The sequence below is a fragment of the Schistocerca americana genome, unplaced genomic scaffold (genome assembly GCF_021461395.2).
Source record: "Schistocerca americana isolate TAMUIC-IGC-003095 unplaced genomic scaffold, iqSchAmer2.1 HiC_scaffold_324, whole genome shotgun sequence".
NCBI classification, from domain to species: Eukaryota; Metazoa; Arthropoda; class Insecta; order Orthoptera; family Acrididae; genus Schistocerca; species Schistocerca americana.
The window spans coordinates 140,001-147,500 of NW_025726043.1; the positions used below are offsets into that span (position 1 = coordinate 140,001).

General features: G+C 55.6%; 3 non-coding genes across 3 annotated transcripts in view; all 3 read right to left on the reverse strand.

Moving 5' to 3' along the window:
* LOC124580032 overlaps nt 1-1,469 on the reverse strand; it is a 4,222-nt gene extending 2,753 nt beyond the window's left edge. The window contains exon 1 of the ribosomal RNA XR_006973148.1: nt 1-1,469. This exon is cut by the window's left edge and continues 2,753 nt beyond it. This is a non-coding gene — a ribosomal RNA (large subunit ribosomal RNA).
* A 188-nt stretch (nt 1,470-1,657) lies between these two features.
* On the reverse strand, nt 1,658-1,812 carry LOC124580007. Its single transcript, XR_006973126.1, has one exon. It is a non-coding gene; the product is annotated as a 5.8S ribosomal RNA (ribosomal RNA).
* A 351-nt stretch (nt 1,813-2,163) lies between these two features.
* LOC124580021 lies at nt 2,164-4,073 on the reverse strand. The gene has a single exon (XR_006973138.1). It is a non-coding gene; the product is annotated as a small subunit ribosomal RNA (ribosomal RNA).
* Nucleotides 4,074-7,500: the final 3,427 nt, after the last annotated feature.

Below are 7,500 nucleotides of genomic sequence, written 5' to 3' on the forward strand. Positions count from 1 at the left end.
ACCAAAAGTGGCCCACTTGGCACTCCGATCCGAGTCGTTTGCTCGCGGCTTCAGCATATCAAGCAAGCCGGAGATCTCACCCATTTAAAGTTTGAGAATAGGTTGAGGTCGTTTCGGCCCCAAGGCCTCTAATCATTCGCTTTACCGGATGAGACTCGTACGAGCACCAGCTATCCTGAGGGAAACTTCGGAGGGAACCAGCTACTAGATGGTTCGATTAGTCTTTCGCCCCTATACCCAGCTCCGACGATCGATTTGCACGTCAGAATCGCTACGGACCTCCATCAGGGTTTCCCCTGACTTCGTCCTGGCCAGGCATAGTTCACCATCTTTCGGGTCCCAACGTGTACGCTCTAGGTGCGCCTCACCTCGCAATGAGGACGAGACGCCCCGGGAGTGCGGAGGCCGCCGCCCCGTGAAGGGCGGGGAAGCCCCATCCTCCCTCGGCCCGCGCAAGGCGAGACCTTCACTTTCATTACGCCTTTAGGTTTCGTACAGCCCAATGACTCGCGCACATGTTAGACTCCTTGGTCCGTGTTTCAAGACGGGTCGTGAAATTGTCCAAAGCTGAAGCGCCGCTGACGGGAGCGATTATTCCGCCCGAGAGCATCCCGAGCCAACAGCGGCGCGGGTCCGGGGCCGGGCCAGGTAGGTCCGTCATCCGGGAAGAACCGCGCGCGCTTGCCGGGAGCCCGAGCGCCCAAAGGGGCGAATCGACTCCTCCAGATATACCGCCGGGCAGCCAGCCAGGACACCGGGGCTCTGCCCAACAGACGCGAACCGAGGCCCGCGGAAGGACAGGCTGCGCACCCGGGCCGTAGGCCGGCACCCAGCGGGTCGCGACGTCCTACTAGGGGAGAAGTGCGGCCCACCGCACACCGGAACGGCCCCACCCCGCGGCGAGTGGAAAGGCAACCGGACACGACCCCGCCGCGGATTGCTCCGCGCGGGCGGCCGGCCCCATCTGCCGAGGGCGGAGGCCAGTGGCCGGATGGGCGTGAATCTCACCCGTTCGACCTTTCGGACTTCTCACGTTTACCCCAGAACGGTTTCACGTACTTTTGAACTCTCTCTTCAAAGTTCTTTTCAACTTTCCCTCACGGTACTTGTTCGCTATCGGTCTCGTGGTCATATTTAGTCTCAGATGGAGTTTACCACCCACTTGGAGCTGCACTCTCAAGCAACCCGACTCGAAGGAGAGGTCCCGCCGACGCTCGCACCGGCCGCTACGGGCCTGGCACCCTCTACGGGCCGTGGCCTCATTCAAGTTGGACTTGGGCTCGGCGCGAGGCGTCGGGGTAGTGGACCCTCCCAAACACCACATGCCACGACAGGCGGCAGCCTGCGGGGTTCGGTGCTGGACTCTTCCCTGTTCGCTCGCCGCTACTGGGGGAATCCTTGTTAGTTTCTTTTCCTCCGCTTAGTAATATGCTTAAATTCAGCGGGTAGTCTCGCCTGCTCTGAGGTCGTTGTACGAGGTGTCGCACGCCACACCGCCAGCCGGCTGTGCACGCTACCGAGTAAGTACCGGTATGCGAACCGCCAGGCGACGGGCGCGCATCGCACGTTTAAGGAGGCGCGGCCGGCCCCACAGGCGGCCGCGACGCTCCCAGGTCTGCGAAGCGGGGCAAACGCCGCGCGCTTCAGTATACGTAGCCGACCCTCAGCCAGACGTGGCCCGGGAACGGAATCCATGGACCGCAATGTGCGTTCGAAACGTCGATGTTCATGTGTCCTGCAGTTCACATGTCGACGCGCAATTTGCTGCGTTCTTCATCGACCCACGAGCCGAGTGATCCACCGTCCTGGGTGATCTTTTCTTAGTTTACACTGTCTCTTTCAAGACAGTTGCATAGGCGGGACGTAGGCGTGTGGCGGCCCCTGTTCAAGCGTTCTGTGTCCAACGGCCTCACGGCCGATGGGCGTCGTACGGCTCCACACCGGAGCGGACAGGCAGTCGGGCGAAAGTCATTCAAAACCGGCGCCAGGCGCCAGGTGCCGCAGGCCAGCCGCTCCAGCGCTTCAGCGCTCGTACCACACAACATTGGCGTTAGTTTTGAGAAGCACGCGTGGTTCCGCACGCGGCGCACGGCTACTGCGAGCCGTACAGGTAGCGTGTTGCGCGACACGACACGCACATCGAAAGACATGCAGTCTAGTCGGTAATGATCCTTCCGCAGGTTCACCTACGGAAACCTTGTTACGACTTTTACTTCCTCTAAATGATCAAGTTTGGTCATCTTTCCGGTAGCATCGGCAACGACAGAGTCAATGCCGCGTACCAGTCCGAAGACCTCACTAAATCATTCAATCGGTAGTAGCGACGGGCGGTGTGTACAAAGGGCAGGGACGTAATCAACGCGAGCTTATGACTCGCGCTTACTGGGAATTCCTCGTTCATGGGGAACAATTGCAAGCCCCAATCCCTAGCACGAAGGAGGTTCAGCGGGTTACCCCGACCTTTCGGCCTAGGAAGACACGCTGATTCCTTCAGTGTAGCGCGCGTGCGGCCCAGAACATCTAAGGGCATCACAGACCTGTTATTGCTCAATCTCGTGCGGCTAGAAGCCGCCTGTCCCTCTAAGAAGAAAAGTAATCGCTGACAGCACGAAGGATGTCACGCGACTAGTTAGCAGGCTAGAGTCTCGTTCGTTATCGGAATTAACCAGACAAATCGCTCCACCAACTAAGAACGGCCATGCACCACCACCCACCGAATCAAGAAAGAGCTATCAATCTGTCAATCCTTCCGGTGTCCGGGCCTGGTGAGGTTTCCCGTGTTGAGTCAAATTAAGCCGCAGGCTCCACTCCTGGTGGTGCCCTTCCGTCAATTCCTTTAAGTTTCAGCTTTGCAACCATACTTCCCCCGGAACCCAAAAGCTTTGGTTTCCCGGAGGCTGCCCGCCGAGTCATCGGAGGAACTGCGGCGGATCGCTGGCTGGCATCGTTTATGGTTAGAACTAGGGCGGTATCTGATCGCCTTCGAACCTCTAACTTTCGTTCTTGATTAATGAAAACATACTTGGCAAATGCTTTCGCTTCTGTTCGTCTTGCGACGATCCAAGAATTTCACCTCTAACGTCGCAATACGAATGCCCCCGCCTGTCCCTATTAATCATTACCTCGGGTTCCGAAAACCAACAAAATAGAACCGAGGTCCTATTCCATTATTCCATGCACACAGTATTCAGGCGGGCTTGCCTGCTTTAAGCACTCTAATTTGTTCAAAGTAAACGTGCCGGCCCACCGAGACACTCACTCAAGAGCACCCTGGTAGGATTGCAACGGGGTCCGCCTCGGGACGCACGAGCACGCACGAGGCGCGTCGCACGCCTTCAGCTCGCCCCACCGGCAGGACGTCCCACGATACATGCCAGTTAAACACCGACGGGCGGTGAACCAACAGCGTGGGACACAAATCCAACTACGAGCTTTTTAACCGCAACAACTTTAATATACGCTATTGGAGCTGGAATTACCGCGGCTGCTGGCACCAGACTTGCCCTCCAATAGATACTCGTTAAAGGATTTAAAGTGTACTCATTCCGATTACGGGGCCTCGGATGAGTCCCGTATCGTTATTTTTCGTCACTACCTCCCCGTGCCGGGAGTGGGTAATTTGCGCGCCTGCTGCCTTCCTTGGATGTGGTAGCCGTTTCTCAGGCTCCCTCTCCGGAATCGAACCCTGATTCCCCGTTACCCGTTACAACCATGGTAGGCGCAGAACCTACCATCGACAGTTGATAAGGCAGACATTTGAAAGATGCGTCGCCGGTACGAGGACCGTGCGATCAGCCCAAAGTTATTCAGAGTCACCAAGGCAAACGGACCGGACGAGCCGACCGATTGGTTTTGATCTAATAAAAGCGTCCCTTCCATCTCTGGTCGGGACTCTGTTTGCATGTATTAGCTCTAGAATTACCACAGTTATCCAAGTAACGTGGGTACGATCTAAGGAACCATAACTGATTTAATGAGCCATTCGCGGTTTCACCTTAATGCGGCTTGTACTGAGACATGCATGGCTTAATCTTTGAGACAAGCATATGACTACTGGCAGGATCAACCAGGGAGCTGCGTCAACTAGAGCTGAGCAGCCGGCCGCCCGGGAGTGTGTCCCGGGGGCCCGCGCGAACACGCAAGCGTCCGCTCAATTATTCTGCAAACAGGAGGAGGCTGAGCTCCCCTGCACAATACACCTCGAAACCCTCTCAGGTCCCGGCGGCGCGCAGCGCCGTCCTAAGTACTTGGTCGGGTTCGAGAGAGGCGCAATCGCCCGGAGTTTGGCGAGTAGACGCTTTAGGTGCGACCACCCGTGCTCCCAACTGAGCTTGCCGCTGCCGACAGAGGCCCGGGAGCGTGCTGTCGTGGCATTGCCGGCGGGAGACAACACGCGCCACCTACGGTGGCCGGCAGCTCCAACGCCAGCGCCACAGAAGGACAAAAGCCCCACTTGGGTGCCGAAGCGAACTCTCCCAGCACAGCGCACGCGCCAACACGTCCGCACAGCTGCGATACAATCCACCTGCGAGAACCGCAGAGGCGACCGAGCAGCAGACGGCGTCGCGGCGCCGAGCGCCGGGCGGCGGCGCATCCTCAGCGCACACAGTCCTCAATCGGACCAGCACACTGCAGATGTCCACCGCGCTTCGCACCGGGCCCGCGAGGACCTACTTTGGCCGCACGGCGCCGCGTGCAGGGTGCGCCGGCGCGCAGCTGCGCCGCCTGCCGCCTCCGTCGGCCGGCGCGCCTGCCACTGGCCGCCCCCACCAGCCGGCTGTAGCGCGTGCGCCCACGCACCGCGCGGCCAGCACGCCGGAAGGCCCCCCCTCACCGGCCGGGGACGGTCCCACCCAGCCACCGCCGCGTATCGCTTCACACCCACATGCCATTCACGTTCGTGGGCATGGTGGGTATCGCTGAAACAACCGGTTGGTAGCTCAACCGATCGTCGCCATCACTGATTCACCTCTAGCGAGAACAACCGCACCACAACGGTTTACCAGTTCTTCATTTGCGTAACGTCACCAGCAAACGTAGACGTCCATCGCCATTTGCAAATTCAACGATTGTTGCATGCCTGTGTCAGGTGTCACGACACACTATGTCTGCCCACATACACGCAACAACATGTGCACGCTTCGCGAACACGTGGAAGGTGGCCCCCGTACGTATGCGATGTCCATTGCGCGAACGACTGTCAACCGGCCTCTGTCGCATGTCGCAGATGTGGAACGCAGTGCACCATGCTATCACGGTGTGTGAGAAGAGACGACTACGTCTGACAACACGCGCCACTACATCAACAGACGGCTCATGCTGATCGCCATCCACGGCATACCATACTGCAATCCAGCTCTTATAGGGAGACGACACGTAGCTGAGTGCACAATATTTGGACCGTATGGTTCGCCGTTGTTGGCGCAGTCGTGGTACGGTCACACATGTACCACGATGTATCATTCAGTACATGAGGACCAATGTGCGGTACAGTGTGTGATTTGGACGTACAACATCAGCGGACAGTTGCCACAAGCCGTACCACAACGTAGGCTGTGCTTCGCCATGCGAATGCCAATGAACAACTGCGAAGGGCATTGAGCATGTACGTCCTGCCGCCATCCGCATTACAGTGTATAGCTGCAAGGTGTTTAACATGAAGCGATACTCTGGGGACCGGGCAGTGCGAGTAGCAAACTATATTGCGGGGGTTGCAGTTAGGCAACACTACACTAATTTAACGCGTCGTATGACAATTACAGAGCAGGTTAAGGCCCAACGTGTGTTGGGTTAAGGCCCAACGTGTGTTGGGTTAAGGCCCAACGTGTGTTGGGTTAAGGCCCAACGTGTGTTGGGTTAAGGCCCAACGTGTGTTGGGTTAAGGCCCAACGTGTGTTGGGTTAAGGCCCAACGTGTGTTGGGTTAAGGCCCAACGTGTGTTGGGTTAAGGCCCAACGTGTGTTGGGTTAAGGCCCAACGTGTGTTGGGTTAAGGCCCAACGTGTGTTGGGTTAAGGCCCAACGTGTGTTGGGTTAAGGCCCAACGTGTGTTGGGTTAAGGCCCAACGTGTGTTGGGTTAAGGCCCAACGTGTGTTGGGTTAAGGCCCAACGTGTGTTGGGTTAAGGCCCAACGTGTGTTGGGTTAAGGCCCAACGTGTGTTGGGTTAAGGCCCAACGTGTGTTGGGTTAAGGCGCAACATAGGTTAGGTTAAGGCGCAACATAGGTTAGGTTAAGGCGCAACATAGGTTAGGTTAAGGCGCAACATAGGTTAGGTTAAGGCGCAACATAGGTTAGGTTAAGGCGCAACATAGGTTAGGTTACGGCGCAACATAGGTTAGGTTAAGGCGCAACATAGGTTAGGTTAAGGCGCAACATAGGTTAGGTTACGGCGCAACATAGGTTAGGTTAAGGCGCAACATAGGTTAGGTTAAGGCGCAACATAGGTTAGGTTAAGGCGCAACATAGGTTAGGTTAAGGCGCAACATAGGTTAGGTTAAGGCGCAACATAGGTTAGGTTAAGGCGCAACATAGGTTAGGTTAAGGCGCAACATAGGTTAGGTTAAGGCGCAACATAGGTTAGGTTAAGGCGCAACATAGGTTAGGTTAAGGCGCAACATAGGTTAGGTTAAGGCGCAACATAGGTTAGGTTATGGCGCAACATAGGTTAGGTTACGGCGCAACATAGGTTAGGTTACGGCGCAACATAGGTTAGGTTAAGGCGCAACATAGGTTAGGTTAAGGCGCAACATAGGTTAGGTTAAGGCGCAACATAGGTTAGGTTAAGGCGCAACATAGGTTAGGTTAAGGCGCAACATAGGTTAGGTTAAGGCGCAACATAGGTTAGGTTAAGGCGCAACATGGGTTAGGTTAAGGCGCAACATGGGTTAGGTTAAGGCGCAACATGGGTTAGGTTAAGGCGCAACATGGGTTAGGTTAAGGCGCAACATGGGTTAGGTTAAGGCGCAACATGGGTTAGGTTAAGGCGCAACATGGGTTAGGTTAAGGCGCAACATGGGTTAGGTTAAGGCGCAACATGGGTTAGGTTAAGGCGCAACATGGGTTAGGTTAAGGCGCAACATGGGTTAGGTTAAGGCGCAACATGGGTTAGGTTAAGGCGCAACATGGGTTAGGTTAAGGTACAATATGGGTTAGGTTAAGGTACAATATGGGTTAGGTTAAGGTACAATATGGGTTAGGTTAAGGTACAATATGGGTTAGGTTAAGGTACAATATGGGTTAGGTTAAGGTACAATATGGGTTAGGTTAAGGTACAATATGGGTTAGGTTAAGGTACAATATGGGTTAGGTTAAGGTACAATATGGGTTAGGTTAAGGTACAATACGGGTTAGGTTAAGGTACAATACGGGTTAGGTTAAGGTACAATACGGGTTAGGTTAAGGTACAATACGGGTTAGGTTAAGGTACAATACGGGTTAGGTTAAGGTACAATACGGGTTAGGTTAAGGCACTTGGGGGGGGGGGGGGCCCGGTTTGTTGA